Below are 17312 nucleotides of genomic sequence, written 5' to 3' on the forward strand. Positions count from 1 at the left end.
GCAATGTTCCTTAAGGAGGTGGCTGCTTAAATCCTAGGAACAGGGAAGGGAATAAAAATAGGGCCCAAGAGTGAGAGAGATAAGAATAAATGTAGAGGTTAAGAACTCCAGAGGAAAGAGTATTGAGAGAGTTCAATATCACTAGGGATGACTGGGGCTCACACGGAGATTGTATAGTGAATAGATGGATGGAGGGAAGCTTCTAGAGAGATTTCAGTGCTGGCTACCCCTTTGATTGCCCGTGCTGCAACCATGAAGCCATATAAATGTGTACCTGACAATGGCTGTTAAAGAGAGGACTAAGAGTCCATCATTTATAATGCTTTGCATCTTACTAGTCTATGCTGCCAGAAGTGAAATTATACACAAGATTCATGTTAAAAAATGACGTCAGCTTTTCTTTATGGAAGTTGCTAAATCCTGCACCACCCACATTGCACCCATTGTACAAGGTTTGTGACGGATTTCACATGCAGGCTCTCACTTGTATGGCTTTACTCCCTAAAGACGGTGTTAAAGAGAAAGTAGTGTAGATTTTATTTCTCTTTGAAAGAAATCGCTTCAAGGAAGCTTCCAATTAATACGTGGAAGTCTTATATTGGGAATTTTATCCAACTATTGTGAACACATCTGTTCGAACAAAGGGAGAGAAATCCACAGCAATCCAGTGTGCAACAGTGAAAAACGTTGATGTCATCCACTATTTGAGTATATACTGTACGATTCCATTTCACATCATAGGTGATTTAAGCAGTACTGGTGGTGAAGCAGCAAATGCTGTCTTACTGAAAAATAATTAAAATTGTCCCGTGCTGGCCCCCCAAATCCGCTAGCCTTGAGGACAGGCAGGCAAGAATGGATGAAAGGGGTCCTGTATGGTGTTATGCTGTCCAAAATGATAATGTTATCAAGCCGTGTGCCCAACTTCATTTTTCAGCCTCTCCTCCTGGAAAAGCTTAACTTGGAGATAGTTTTTGAAACCTAGAACATCAATGTACTGCCATAGCTTGTGATGAAATAGCTGAGTTAAAAATCATATTATTAAGGAACCAAAGGTTTCCAAATCAATCTGTCAGAGAAGGGTTTAGTTCAAACGTGCTCTCATATCCACAGTACCTGCTTTTCATTTTCATGGTATCTTTGAAGTTTGGTAGTACTTGTACTCAGAAACCCTAAATTGGCAGAGAGAATGAAATCAAAACCAAACATCCAAACCCCTCGCTGGTTGGATTAAACTTCTGGAAAGCACTCAGGTTTTCGTCACCTTAGTTAGTTGTTTTAAATATTTACACAAAAATTGTCCAAAGGGAAAAAGAAAAAAAAAAAACCCAAAGAGGTAAATATAAAGTAAGCCAGATAATTATCGGATGAGCAGCAGAAAAAAAAAGCACAGCCAATGATATCAGTTTGTAAATGGTGTGGCTGTCGGGTTTTAACTGTTAATTGGAAGTTCAAGTTGACAGTGCTACAGAGATTTTCTTGGTTTAATTTTTAGTCATGGTGTGATAAACTAGTCCCATCATTTCCAGGAGATCTATTAGATACCAATGTCACAAGAGGGCTAGGACAGAACTTTCATCACACATTTTTCTATCAAATTCCTATTCTTTATACCTCCCAGAGAACACAAGTAATTACTCAGTATATTTTGGTACTTCATTTAGAGGCAAAGGAAGAATGAAATCAAAACTTTTCTAGTTCTTAAAGAGCTAAATTGAGGGGCGCCTGGGTGGCGCAGTCGGTTAAGCGTCCGACTTCAGCCAGGTCACGATCTCGCGGTCCGTGAGTTCGAGCCCCGCGTCAGGCTCTGGGCTGATGGCTCGGAGCCTGGAGCCTGTTTCCGATTCTGTGTCTCCCTCTCTCTCTGCCCCTCCCCCGTTCATGCTCTGTCTCTCTCTGTCCCAAAAATAAAAAAAAAAAAAAAAAAGAGCTAAATTGAAAACACATAATCCCCCAATTCCAGAGACTTTTTAATGGAGACTCTCCCTTTACAAATCAGCCTTTACAACCTTTTGTAGAAGCCAATGATAAGTTGGTCTTTGGAACTGTTACGACTTTACAGCCACTGTGAAACACAGTAGAACAGTTCCTCAAAAATTATTAAGCATGGAATTAACAAACGATCCAGCAACTCCACGTCTGGGTGTATATCCAAAAAAGGTGAAAGCAGGGACGTGAACAGGTATTTGCACACCCATGCTGGTAACACTATTATTCACAATAGTCAAAAGGTGGCGATTCGACCCAAGTGTCCATTGGTGGATGAATGCATAAACAAAATGTGCTCTGTGCATCCAGTGGAACGTTGAAGACGTTATGCTACGTGAAATAAGTCAGACGCTAAAGGACAAATATTGGTTGCTTTCACTTCCAGCGGTCAAATTCATGAAGACAGAATGTAGAATGGTGGTTCTCCGAGGCTGGAGGGAGGGGCAAGGAGGAGTTCGTGTTTAATGGGTACAGAGTTTCGGTTTGGGAAGCTGAAAAAAATGGAGGTGGAGCGTGGTGACAGTAGACCAACAGTGTGAGCCTACTTAATGCTGTTGAACCGCACACTTAAAGATGTTAAATTTCACGTTGTGAGTATTTTCCCATAATAAAAAATTTTGACCCTGAGACAGCTGTTTGTAAGTAACTTGTAAAAAGATGACGTGAATTTAGAACACCTGTTACTCTCACTAGATTTGCTACTATAAATAAAAGGTCATAAGGTTCAATTTTATCGTCATTAATTTCAAAAAAATCATTTATTTATTTATTTATTTAGAGACACACACAGAGCGTCAGTAGGGGAGGGGCAGGGAGAGAGGGAGACACAGAATCCGAAGCAGGCTCCAGGCTCTGAGCTGTCAGCACAGAGCCTGACACAGGCCTCGAACTTACAAACCATGAGACCATGACCTAAGCCGAAGTCGATGCTTAACTGACTGGGCCACCGAGGTACCCCCCCCCCCCCCCCCAAAAAAAAACCCTTTTAAATTGAATTTCCTTTTTTTTTTTTTTTCCTCTTACCTAACAATTTCTTTTGGTGTTTATGACAGACTCAATTTTATTCAGTGGCTAGGTGCTCACTAAAGTCATGTCCTCCTTCTCCTGGGCAGGTAGCTATACTACATTTCCCAGCCTCCTTTGCGGTTAGGGGAGGTCTTGCCACTGGGTGCCAGCCAATGGGATGTAGTGGAAGTGGCAACCAGAAGCAGCCCCTGGAAAAAACCCCCACCCACCCGGCATCCTCCATTTTTTCTCCAGTGAAAAGTGTACTAAGCCATGGAGATGTGGGGATCATTTGTTACAGAAGATAGTCGACCCTGATTAATATAGTGTTTGTCCCGGTAAGAGAATTGGGCGGTTCTGTATGCAAATTAAAAAGCCACTCTCCCTTAGCCAGCTAGTATTAATGACTAATATTAGATGGCTTCCATTATGGCTTCCCAAATCCTTGAGAGAATTATTTAAGTGTTAGAGGCATCTGTTAGCACACAATAATGTGATTATTGATCTCTAATAAATACGGTGTTGAGAGCTAAGTTGAACAGAATGAAATTAAATCCAAAAAACCCAGCAGGAAGCTATTCATTAACTGTAAGTCCAGGCATGCGTGTCTGTGAAGAATACCAAATAGTAGTTGTCTCAGTCTTGAAAAACAAAACAATGTGGACTTGAAGCAAATGTTAAAGAGATGGCTTGAATTTATGATTCAAATAATTCGACTTCTTTTCCTTTACATAAGATGAAGAATTTCTTTGTTTTCGTTTCAGGATCTTTTTTGATTGTGCGATTTTTTTTTTTTTTTTTTTTTGCTATGGAATTAGTTTAAATTGCTATTCAGAAGCCTTGTTGAAATCATGGTTTGATATATTTTGTACTATGGGAAGACAACCTTTGCAACTTTAGTCCTTGAATTCTTCTGTGTGAGTTGTTGGCCAGATTGTGTCACTTAGTAAATATTGACAGAAGTGACAATATACTGGGATGTCTGAAAACACAGTAGGGCATATAACTACCCTAAAATAACTGAAGAGAAGAGTTTGCTTCAATCTTCAGGTAGAATATGGCGGGAAATCGGGGACAAATCGCCTGTCAGAGAGTGCTGGAAGCAGCTATGCTCTCAGTGAACAGTGTGGTGGGGAGGCACCAGTGACAAGTACCTTCAGACGTAGCTCCAGAGTCTGAAAGGCCTGACTTCAGTTCCTGGCTCCTTGTCTTTCTTACTGTGCAACCTCTTAATTTCCCTTAGTTGTGGTGCCCTCTATAAAACGAAAATCCTAATACCTCTCTCTGGCAGCTTGCTGGCTGTCCTGAAGATCCGTTCTGACTTTCTTTCACCCTAATAATTCAGCAGCGTTCGTGGCCACCCTGTTTTTGTTTTTGTTTAACTTTATTTCTTTATTTTGAGAGAGACAGAGACAGTGCAAGTGGGGGAGAGGGAGAGAGAGAAAATCCCAAGCAGGCTCCACACTGCCGGTGCATGAACCGTGAGATCGTGACCTGAGCCGAAACCCCGAAGTCACCCAGCGCCCCCATAGCCACCCTGTTAGAGGTACTCTTTGCAGCCTCTCTTGTAGCTGGCCACGGCCAGGTGACTTTGCGGGTTTGATATGTGCCTTATCTGGCTGGGAGATGATGGGAGCTGTAGGGGCAATCTTGGGACCAGAGATGGAATCTGCGTGTTGAGGATGGCAGAGATCCTGTACCTCCATAGGTTTGTATGAAGTCCCCATAAGCATTAGGGCTATGAGAGTGTCTTATCTGGAGTCTCGAGAACAATATTGGGGGGCTTTGCTAGGCAGGTGGCATAAGGAGGCTTTAAGTACAGAGAAGTCAGACACAGCAAATGGAACAAAGGAAACAGTGTGAAAGTGTAGATGGGCCTCAGGGTACAGCCCTCTGGGGAATCCCCCATGTGAGAAGCCCAGGGTCCAACAGGTCAGAAGGGATCTGACACCCAGGCTGGACGTAAGAAAATCAAGCGTCAGAGTCACCAGTGAGGAGCCTAGGAGCAAGGGTTCAGGAGTAGTGGTCTGGCAGTATTTTTCACTGGCAATAATGTTAATAGTAACAAAAATAACACTAACAATAACAAAAATAGCAAAAACAACGTCGACATTTATGGCGGTCCGTGTGCCAGCCTCTCTATTCTCGTAGCCCTTTGTAAACACTTTTAAGATTTTATATTTACGTAATCCCCATTTTACAGATGTGGAAACTGAGGCTAACACATGTGAATTCTTTTTGCTCAAGGTCTCATAGCTGATAAAGGGCTGACCTGAGATGTCAATCTAGGACCAGCTGACCCCAAAACCCAAATGCTAAGAACTAACGACCCAGTAATCCAAGTTAAGTGCTTAGCACAGGACATAGCAAAGGGATCAAGAAATGTTAGCTGTTGTTACCTGGACAAGGGAAGGAGTCTGTGGCACACATCAGCAAAAGCAACATTAGACTGGAGCTGAAGACTGTGAGGCCAGGCTCCCCATACATATTCTGTGTGTGTGTGTGTGTGTGTGTGTGTGTGTGTGTGTGTGAAGTGAAGTCAGGGAGCAAAATAATTCCTAATTCCATGCTTCTTTTTCTTTAATTGTCCTAAGAAGGAACCAGATGCTCTGAGAACAGGGAAGCTGGAAAGGCAACCTAACACGTTCCTGGATTGTCACAGGATCAGATTTTTAGAGCCAGAAGAAGATCTTAAAAACAATCTAGTATCCAACTCTCTTCTCTCGGAAAGAGGCAAAGGACATTCACTGGGATTTTAAAAAGTCACCGACCGCAGAGAAATAAGCAAACTCGAAAGGGCTTTTAACTCAAACAATCTAAAGTCCCAGAGAAAGGTTTTAACTTCAGAGAAACAGAGTGAGTGAGTCAGAAAGCACTCTACAATCATGGCATATGTGTGAGATTAAGGTTAGAATGTGTTAATAGTAACAGATGTAATAGGAAAACATCTATATTTGATCTTGGCATTCTTTTTCTTAAATTCCCTTAAAATAGAGCATTTCATTATTCTGATGTTTACATGGTAATAGGATGTGAGGATGATGTGGTCGTTTTAATACAGAACTATCTTTTTTAACCTAAGGTGCATAAATGTGTGGAAGCTTTAAGAGTCCTGTTAGAATATCAGGCACATGACATTTTTAATTGATAGAGAAGAACATATTCAATAAACCTTATGGAAGTTATAAAGCCTTGTAATAAACATCTATGAACCCAGCACTCAACATTACCAATACCATAGATGCCCAGTGCATACTCCTCTCTGGTCTCAATTACCCTCTGCTTTCACCCCCACCCCCCACCCCCCCCCCCCCCCCCCGCCCCAGGGGCAGCCACTCTTCTATACCTAGGCATCCAATATTTCAATATTTCAGGTACCTTCACCACACCGTAGCCTGGATGCAGGATTCCAAAGAGTAGGGAAAGTATTACTGTTATAAATCAGGGTTGCAAACTGACAGCAAACGCCATATTTCTTAACACAGGTTTGCCAAATTTAGCTTGTCTTGAAAATTAACTAATGACACTCCTTCTCCGAGACATAGCAGATAAGGTAGAAGTGACTTATAAAAGTTCTTTCACAATAGAATTAAGCACACAGGATGCTAGTTAAATTCCACAACACATGAGTAAACTTGACTTGGCCTCAGCCTTGTAATAAAGGATTATAATTCCCCAAGGAATAATGTCCACACTAGGTATATATTGAGAAGGCTATTTTAACATTAATACTCAAAATCCTATAATGTTCAAAACATGCAAATTCTGTATTTGTGAGAAAGACGGTTCTGTACTCGGCAGATTTGGGGTGAAGAGGCTCACTCCTCTTCTTAAAGATCTGAAGCTTTTCCTGGTAACACACTGTGACACTTCTCACAAAGACCCCCTTTTTATCGGTGTGGTGCGGGGTGAGGTCGTTATGTGGGGAGGATGCTAAGTTGATGGCAGCCATTCTGGCCTCACTGGCTTCCCTGCTAGAAGTAGGACGGGCAGATCCGGAGAGCCCGAGCTTGGACAGGCACCCAGAAGGACTCAGTTCCAAGGCAGGTCATAGGTCATGCTGGACCTTGGTCAACTCCATGGTGTCCCACGATGGGATGGGTTCCATCTCCCTTCTGCTCAGCCTCTCCCTACTAGACCCAGTCATTAAACAGAAAGAAACTTGATAACTAACTAAGAGCCCTGGGGCCAATGAAAAAAAGGGGGTTCAGTCTGTTAAGCGTCCGACTTTAGCTCAGGTCATGATCTCATAGTTCGTGGATTCGAGCTCTGCGTCGGGCTCTGTGCTGACAGCTCGGAGCCTGAAGCCTGCTTCGGATTCTGTGTCTCCTTCTCTCTCTGCCCCTCCCCAGCTTGAGCTCTGTCTCTCTGTGTCTCTCAAAAAATAAATAAATGTAAAAAAAAATTATGTAAAAAAGCAGCTGTGTGCTATTGAGAATGTGCCGTACAATTCCTCCATTTGATCAGCAGAATGGATAGAAGTCCCTTTGCCTCATCCGGGATTTGTTTCTTGCCTGCGAATTGCATGAAAACCTATTCTGGGTCTTCATTGCTCACACCTGACTTTGCAGATGTACCCGCCCTGAGTCATTCCTGTGGCTCAGATTCATGATTCTAAACCAGCCTTACATGAAGGTGACTTTGTAATAGGTTGGGGATAGACAGAAAAGTAAAGAGGAAAAAAGGTGGAAAATACAGGTTTTGAAATTAATCAGGGATTTATTTAAAAGGACAAGCTACTGTTACGTCACTGATTATGGCAATAGAAAACAACATCATATTTTTTAACATGGGGCAAACTCAGTATTTTAAAATAAATCCTGTAGGAATAAAATATCACTTAGACTCCTCAGAGGTGGGATTATTACTTTCCTTCTGGCATGGGTGAAAGTCATGGGAATGTTTATTTCCCTAAATTTTTTTTGCTTGCCTTCTTTCCTCTTTCAGATAACAGGACAGTCTGACTTATCAGCACAGAAAATATTTCTGTCAGCATTCGGGGAACGTGGGGTAAGTGTAAAAGGAGAGTGGTTATGTCAGGCTGCACTTTTAACCTAAGCCTAGACACCAAGAGCTGTGCTACATTTAAAAAAAGAAAAAGCTTGCTAGGCTGTCACTCTAATTAACAGTTGATAAAGTACAAACATCTTAGCACATCACATAATAGGCAGATTGTGCCCTTTGACGGGCAGCAGAAACCTCACAAGAAAATATTACATTGAGGGGGCATGTGAGTGGCTCAGTCGGTTAAGTGTCTGACTCTTGATTTTGACTCAGGTCACCGTCTTACAGTTCGTGGGATCAAGCCCCTCGTCGCGTTCTGTGCTGACAGCTTGGATTCTCTCTCTCCCTCTCTCCCTGCCCCTCCCCCTCACAGACACACACACACACACACACACACACTCTCTCTCTCTCTCTCTCTCTCTCTCTCTCTCTCAAAATAAATAAAATCACTTAAAAAATATTTCATTGAATGTGAGGATTAAGGTGGAAAACATGACTTTAAGTGGGAAGGAGGAGATAAAACCCTCTTGCTATGGCAAGACACCTTTTTCCTTCAGCTGGAAAACGATACCGTTCAAAGTAACAGTCCACCCATGTATCATGTCTTCCTTGAATTATGGTCCTGACATGATATGCTCATCTCCCAAAATAGAGCGCCTGTCACCACCTTCGAACTATATTCAGCTCTAATGAGAGGCAACGCACAAAAGTTGCTCTTAGGTTCCGCCGAATCCCCAATCATTTGAAATGTTTGAGCACTTTAATTTTAAAATAAGAATGGTGTTTATGTATGAATTCAAAAGCCTTGACTGAAACTTCACTTTTCAGTAGAAATCAATATCTCCTGTAGTAGAAAGTAACATCCCTAGGAGCTGAATCTAAAACTCTCAGCACAAGAATACATACAAAATACAGAATTAAAAATTGGGTTTTTTTTTTCCTAACTATTCCAGATACACACTTTTAACCAATGCCCTTGTTTTTTTGTTTTTTTGTTTTTTCTATATCTCTTTTTAAAAAATTTAATTCCAGTGTAGTTAGGATACAGTGTTGTATTTGTCTCAGGTGTACAATATAGTGATTCAACACTTCCATACACCATCAGGTTGCTGGTCGCGGATGTACTCCTTAGGTACTTAGGTACCTCACCTACTTCACCCATCCCCCCACCCACCTCCCCTCTGGTAACCATCAGTGTGTTCTCTCTAGTTAAGCGTCTGTTTCCTGATTTGTCTCCTTTTCTCCCCGCTTTGTTCCTTTATTTTGTTTCTTAAATTCTACATATGAGTGAAACCGTACAAACAGTGTGTGATTTTGAGCAATGATTTTTCAAAACATGAAATGGGGGGATGCCCGGGAGGCTCTGTCAGTTGAGGGTCAGACTCTTGATTTCCGCTCAGGTCGTGCATGACCTCATGATTCCTCAGATCGAGCCCTGCTCAGAGCCTGCTTGGGATTCTCTCTCTCTCTCTCTCTCTCTCCCTCTCCCTCTCCCTCTCCCTCTCCCCCTTCCCCTCTCACGCACTCTCTCTCCCAAAATAAATAAATAAATAAACTTAACAAGAGAGTGACATGAACCCATTTTCCGTAAAAGAAAGGAGGCGTTCAAATGCGTCTGGCGTTCGCAGTGTTGGAGGGTCCCGGTATATTATTGCATGTTGGGCATTAACTTTGTGTCGCTGGAGGCCTCCGCCATTTTGCACAGTGCCACTGTGCCCCTTATGTTTGAGTGCAGAAAGAATTCCATTTGGAAGACTTTGAAACAGGGGTGGCTATCATGGCTGGCTGCCACTGAAAATTGAAATCGTGACCTTTTTCTCTTGGTAAAGGTAGTCCGAACCAAAGGATTTCCACGAACAAAATGTCGCTGTAATGTCTCTCTCCATTTTCCCTGCTCGCTTCCATTCTGGTCTGTTTGGAGATTCTCCCACCTTGTCTGGACTCCACATCGTGCACCCTGGCCTCACTGGGAGAGGGGTAGTAGTAACTCTTAGTGTGCTGCACCTAAGTCCACCTGCCAGACACTAGCCCTCACCCCTGCCAGCCCCCTCTAGGTAACACTCATTCTCTTTCCTTCACGCCCAAACATAAATCCCTTGTTGCTGCAGGTTTCTGTTCTCTGGAGCTCCTGAGTTGGATGTGGTTGGGGGCGGGGAGGTAGGGAGCCATGCTCAAGTATTCATGAATGATAATGAGTTCATGAGTTGTCCATCTTGCTAGGACATTTGCATACTCTTATGGATCATCTGGGAAAGATGCATTTTCTCGTCTTAGAAAAACCTGAAAGTTTAATAAGGTACATTGGGTTTTTTTTGTTTTTTTTTTAAAGGGTGTCCTATGGCCAATCACATTTGGAAAAACTACCCATTTATGCCCGTTATTGGAGATTCATAAGACTTTGTAGTTTTTCCAAGGCCGGGTAAGTTCTACAGTAAAGACAGCTGTTCGTTTAAACCTGGGATTTTCCCACATTTATGAACATTAGTGAAAATATCTGTCTGTGTGCATTTTTTTTCGTAGTATAACGACTATTAATGCTCCCTGGAGAACACACTTAGAGATATACTTCATTATTACAAAGTTGTGATTTGTCTGCTGGTGTGAATTTCAGATACCGCGGTGGCACCTTGAGTAAGCATTTTGGAATTAGATTTTCTTTCAATTTCTCTCTCTTTTTAAAAAGTTTTTATTGATTTATTTGAGAGAGAGAGAAAGAGACAAAACGAGCAGGGTTGGGGCAGAGAGGGGGACAGAGGATCCAAAGTGGGCTCTGTGTTGATAGCAGGGCTCAAACTCAGGAACGGTCAGATCATGACCTGAGCCGGATGCTTAACAGACTGGATCACCCAGTCAGTTCAGTCTTTCACTTCTTCTAACATCACGCTATCCACACAGCTGTCTCTTCTGCCTCTGAGTATTTGGCTTTCTTATCCAGTTTACTATGTGATCAGTTCCGGTTTTACGTTTATGTAGACAAATCATTCACCTGTTATTGACATCATCACTGTACTTAAAGTTCTCTTCAGCAGCCCATTTAGGAAGAGGAGTGTGTATTTAGACAAAGAAAGCATCTATTTTCTGCCTACAGACAAAGGCCTTACCTTGTTTCCTCTTGCCAAGTTTCACCCATTTCTCTTCACGTGGAAAAGGGGGTCTGTGATGTCCAGGGTTGTTGGCTCAAGCATGTAAACACCCCCAGATCGAATCCTGCAGGACCAGCGATGGTGGCTGTACTGTAGAAAGATGAGGCAGACCACATTTTCCTGGCTGAGAGTCCCCACTGTTGGAAAGCTGGGTGGGGGGTGCCATGGTTGCTTCTGATGGGATCAAGTTGCCATTTCAAAGCTGAGCTGGCCAAACCTGCTGGCCTCCGAAACCACTTGCTTTGATTGGGGGCAGTTTCTCTGCATTGTTTGGGGACAGAACAGAAGGGCCCCATGCAGGACATCACATCTTTCTCAGTGCTTCTGACCTAGCAGTGGCAGTGCCACTTTTCACTTAGGATCTTTTTGACCAGTCCATCAGCGACCCAGTCTGGACTGTGCACCTCCTCTTGACCTTGGGGGTTAGTGTCACCTGGTGAATCTGAGCCTTCTTGGAGAGGTCATCAGGAATTTTATTCCTCTGTAAATTAGGCTGGAAAGAGGTTGGAAAGAGGAACATGAATAGAAGCATAAATGTGGGGCGCCTGGGTGGCTCAGTCAGTTAAGTGTCTGACTCTTGATTTCGGCTCAGGTCGTGATCTCACAGTTGTAAGTTCGAGCCCCACATGGGGTTCTGAGCTGAGTGTGGAGCTTGCTAGGGATTCTCTCTCCTTCTCTGTCTGGCCCTGCCCCACTCACATGCTCTCTCACTCTCTCTCTCTCAAAATAAGTAACCATTAAAAAAATAAAAACGTAAATGCTATCAGTTGAAACTAGGATGTATAATTTCTTGTCTAAAAGTAAGTAGTGTGTCCTGCTTCATAAAGAAAATAATGCTCTAATAATTTACTGAAAAAAGGTAGTTTTGTCCATCAAACCATCATTTGAGAATATACAGGGGAAGGTATTATTTTCCAAAACTAAACCAAAGCTAAAACAAATTAAAAACGCAGGAATTAGAGAAAAAAAACCACACATTAGAATCTTAATGTTTGTCCTAAAACAATGAAAAAGGTAGATCTGTGTACATTTTTTTTTTAGCTTTAACACGATTTTTAAAAAATATTGCATAGGGGCACCTGGGTGGCTCAGTCAGTTAAGCATCTGACTCTTGGTTTCGGCTCAGGTCATGATCTCACATTTTGTGACTTCGAACCCCACGTCCAGGTCTGTGCTGACAGCACTGAACCTGCTTGGGATTTCTCTCTCCTTCTCTCTCTCTGCCCCTCCCTGGCTAGCTCTCTCTCTCTCTCTCTCTCAAAAAAATAAATAAACGTAAAAAAGTTTTTAAGAAGTATTGCTCAGAGATTTCAAACATTACTCGTAAAAGCAGATTAGAGACAATGCTTAATTTCTAAAAGTGTAGCTTAAAAAATTTTTAATTTTAAATATAAATTTAAAAATGTATAGTATTTAACTAACTGAAAGTTCTGATGAACTCCACTGAGTCTCAATTTGCTCTTCTGTAAAAGAGAATGTAGACTGGGCATAGAGTAAGTTTCATAGATTGTAATAATGTGAAAGCATTTTATAACAGAAAAAATAAGCAGATAAAGTTACTATTATTATAATTCAATTTGTTTTTAAAGGTAAGTTCTAAGAAAGCAAGCTATTCTACTTAGAAAAACATGACAAAACAAAACACATCCCCATATCAGTACATCATCAATCCATCCAATGCCTTCTACATATAGTCTAGGTTCTTTTCCAACTGCTGTTTTTTCACTGGGTCTCAAGGTAAGTGAGATGTCACTTGAGCCCTTTAAAGGGTGAATCTTAGGGATGCCTGGGTGGCTCAGTTGGTTAAGCATTAACTCTTGAATTCAGCTCAGGTCATGATCTCACTGTTGTAAGTCCCAGGCCCAAATCGGGCTCCATATTGACAGTGAGGAGCCTAGCTGGGATTCTCTCTCCCTCTCTTTCTGCCCACCTGCCCCTCCTGCCTCTCTCTCTCTCTCAAAATAAATAAAGAAACTTAAAAAAAAATTAAAAAGTAAAAGGGGAATCTTCGTTTTCTACTACATTTTGGGTCCTTTGGACATTAGTCCCATTGGTTCTCCAAGCCAGACATTTTGGGCGCTCATGTCTCCAATGTAGATCCCAGGGGTGGGGGTGCCTGATGAGATCCTTTGCTGTTGTGGGTTGCCACTCTGGGGCCGGGGTGTTGATGAGACCATGTCTCTCTGCCTCTCCTACCCATCTGGACATGGTCTTTTTATCCTTTGTTGTGGAGAAGCAATTCATCTAGTTTTCAGATCCTTTTCAGAGCTGTAGCTATAGATTTGGTGAGTCCGTAGAAGGCCGTGAGTTCAGGATCTTCCTACGCTGCTGACTTGCAGGAGTTTCCCCCCACCCCCCACTCCCACCCTGGAGCATTCTTTATAAGAACCAAGACACGGAAATAGCCTAAGTGTCCACCACCAACAGATAAATGGATAAAGAAAATGTGGTATGTATAAAATGAAATGTTACTCAGCTGCACAAAAGAAGGAAATCTTGCCATTTGCAAAGACATGGATGGAATTTGAGGTCATTAAGCTCAGTGAAACAAGATAGACAAATACCACATGATCTCCCTTATATGTGGAACCAAAAAAATAAAATGAGCTCGTAAGTATAGATTGGTGGTTGCTAGAGGCAGTGGTGTGGGGGGTGGGCAACATGGGTGAAGGTGGTCAAAAAAGCCAGATTTCCACTTCTAAAATAAATAAGTTGTGGGGATGTCATGTACAGCATGTGTACTATAATTAATAATACTCTATTGCATAACTTGAAAGTTGCTAAGAGAGTAGATCTCAAAATTTCTTATCACAGGAAAAAATTTCCTAACCGTGTGTGATTATGAGTGTTCACTCGAATTATTGTGGTGATTATTTCATACTGTATACAAATATCGAATCGTTACATAGTATGCACGAAACTAATGTGATGTTTATGTCAATTATACCTCAATTCAAGAAAAGAAAATAATAGATTTTACACTCTTGCTCTTCTCCATCCTCCCTGCATAAATTTCCTGAAATCCAGCTTCTAATTGCTCCTATTATTTCCACTTTTCCTCCTCTGTATTTTTTTTTTAATTCTGTTCATGGGAACCAAGAGTATTCTTGGTAAACTCATCCAATACAGCGCACAACCTCACTTTCTTTGTATATTTTCTCAAGGTTACTAGATGACTGGGTTGATCATCTGGGTGCTTGTTAAAGCAAAGATTCCTGGACCCTTCTGTAGTCCTTCTGTATCAGTGTTTCTGAGTGTGGCCTCAGAATTTAAATTTCTAGAAGATTCTTGCACATACTAAAGTTTGAGAGCTACAAAGTTTTTTTTTTTTTAACTTACTTTTCTCAATAGTTTCTTTTGCTAAAATGGGAAAAGAAAATTTTGCAGTCCACCAAGAGCTTGTTTTCTAGATGACAGAAAACAGAACAAGTACTTAAGAGTATCCACATACATTATAAAATCAAGTCCTTGTATTTTTTTTCTAAAAATCAAGACCTGTGGTCACTTTGAAGTGAGTCTGGACACAGTCTCTTTTTTAGTATCTTGATGAATTATTCCTGAAGAAAAGAGAAGGTACAAGAGAAGGGCAAGAGGGTGAACCCTTCTTTCTTTTGAGGAGGTGAGAGCTAGATGCCCAAAGACCTGACTGTTCTGTAACCTTAGATGGATCCCTTTGTTTACCGGGAGTGGGGTTGGGGGGCAGTTTCAGGTACCTTATGTAAGGTTGAGCAAAAGAATCTCTAGTTTCCTTTGAGCGCTAAGAAACAATGTATCATTCTGGGGCACCTGGGTGGCTCAGTTGGTTAAGTGTCTGACTCGATTTCCACTCAGGTTGTGGTCTCACAGTTGGTGAGATCAAGCCCTGCCTTGGGCTCTGTGCTGAGAGCATGGAGCCTACTTGGTATTCTCTCTCCTTCTCTCTGCCCCTCCCTGCCCCTCAAAATAAATGAAAAACATTAGAAAAAAATTTAAAACCCAGTATATCATTCTTCTTCTCTAGAGGAAGTATAAAGCTGAACCAAACACTAAAATGGAAATGAAGATAGAAGTTCTCTTAAACAACAAATACTGAAGATGTATGCTTATAGCCAACTTTCCTCCTTACATTTTCTTTAAAAATAAATGATGTAAAATTACCATACAGCAGTGAAAAAGAATAAAATACACATCACGTTGGATACATCTCGGGAAATAATACTGAGTGAAAAGAAAAATCAAGTTTCAGAAGAATTCAGCAATTCCATTTATATCAACTCAACACATTCAAGACTAAACTATGCATTGTTTGAAGATATCAACATATATGCCAGACTACAAAGCAAAACAAGGGGATGATAAACCAAAATTCAGAGTAGTGGTTTTCTCCAGGGAGAAGCCCCACAACATTATGGAGCGGCACATAGGCCCCCTCAAAAGGGTGGGCATGGGGGGGGCACTCTATTCCTTATCCTGGGTGGTGGTTTCATGGTCCTCAATTTTAGTGTAATTCATCATGCCTTATACACACGTCACAATTATTCCCTTGTATCCAATCAGTTTTTCATGAAAACAATTAAAAACCAGTCAGGAACATATAATATTTTGATACATGGCAAATTTTGCTCCTCTATTGTGTGTGTTTCCATGCCGTTTCTTTCTTTCTTCACAGACTTTCATATTTAAGTAAATAGGCATTTCATGAGAAACATGAAACAGAACCCTGTACCTCAGGAGTTCTTAATGTAAAAACAAAACAGCATCAACAACACAAGGTAAGAGAACATCAACAAATATGTAACAGGTACCTTTGCTAAAGTAAACTAGAACTGTATAAACAGGGATTGTGTAAGGCATGCATTTCTGCAAACAGAGAAATTTGGTGCCAGGTTTCCAAGTCATCATCCTGTACCACTATTATTAGCTCCTTCCATTTGAATAGCAAAAGTTCTTTTATTCACAAATATTAAAAATTATGCCTTATTCTTCCCCATCCCCTTGGTCACAAATGCAATGATTCATTTTTTAAATATCATTATCCAGGCACTGCTCTGCAGGAACTATTCTCCAAAAGAACACCAGGTTACGTGGATGTTGAGGCTGGATTTCTTGGCCACACTGTTGAGCCCAGGAGTCTCCCACTGGTAGATCAGTGATTTTGCAGCTTTGGAAAATGTTAAATTAGTCATCAGGCACCTTTACTGCAGTTGGCCAGGCTTCCCAGCTCATAGGAGATAAAATGCCTAGTGAGGTAGGGAAAACAAAACAGTGAGGTCCAAGATTTTAGAACTTGTGAACTTTCTCCCAAAGCTAAACACCACCAACAATGACCACCCTGTTCCCCAACAGACAAACACACTCTACCTCGCTCCCTCCTTCACTAAATCCCAGCCATGATTCAGATCCTGGAGATCACACAGCTGTGTGTGTTGGGGGGTAGACAGAAGGAGAGGGCAAGGGCAAGGGAGAGAGATCGGCTTCCTTAAGCATGTCTAACTTCTCCATTCCCTGGATTATACATGAAGTAAATCATTTCGTATGTCATGTAAGTGCACAGTGCAAGAATTTTGCTTCCCTGAAATTCGGCATCTAGCAGAGGTCACAATTAAAGTTGTAGTTACAAAATAGAATTTACTCAGTTCGTTTTGAGAGACGTGCAATAAATTTTGGGATTTGTTCTCTCTGCGAATGCGATGGAAATGCATTTAAAAGGCAAAAATCAAAGTAGCTCATAGGCGTTTATCCTAGAAAATGCAAAAGAAAGCCACATCCTTTCTTGTATCTTGTTGCTATGGAAAGCTTCACAGTCTGGATATGCACCCTAAACTGTCTTCAAAAATGGAATAGACAATGCAATAAAAGTGAAACTCATTGTTGGCCGAAGCATTTAAAACAGAGGCGGCATCTGATGATAAAATTCAAAAGTTTGCTCTTCTATTAAGATGGAAAATAAGTTTTTCCATTCATAATTTTTATAAAGGCAAGGTCTCTTTTGTAGTTGTTCGAAAATAGAGTGACAAAACTGGATACAACAGGGCTAACATACATGATGCCTAAAAATGGATGTGGAGACATTCAGAGCAACTGAAGACGCATGGCTGAAAAGATGTGCACGGAATAGCGACTTGAGGAATCTCATCGTTCGGTGGCTTGTTACCAGATGCACATTTGTTGACACTGAAATGAAAGCAGGGA

General features: G+C 41.5%; 1 long non-coding RNA gene across 3 annotated transcripts; it reads left to right on the top strand.

The window, feature by feature from the left end:
* Positions 1 to 3198: 3198 nt before the first annotated feature.
* Positions 3199 to 15893, top strand: LOC109273829 (uncharacterized). Of its 3 annotated transcripts, none has more exons than XR_002083302.2 (4): positions 3199 to 3332; positions 7942 to 8004; positions 10328 to 10417; positions 15790 to 15893. It is a non-coding gene; the product is annotated as an uncharacterized LOC109273829 (long non-coding RNA). The 3 variants fall into 3 exon arrangements; XR_002083301.2 differs by lacking the exon at positions 15790 to 15893 and adding an exon at positions 15142 to 15278; XR_002083303.2 differs by lacking the exon at positions 15790 to 15893 and adding an exon at positions 10519 to 10622.
* The last annotated feature ends 1419 nt before the right edge of the window (positions 15894 to 17312 follow it).

This window comes from Panthera pardus, unplaced genomic scaffold (genome assembly GCF_024362965.1).
Source record: "Panthera pardus isolate Hobbes unplaced genomic scaffold, ASM2436296v1 HiC_scaffold_6, whole genome shotgun sequence".
NCBI classification, from domain to species: Eukaryota; Metazoa; Chordata; class Mammalia; order Carnivora; family Felidae; genus Panthera; species Panthera pardus.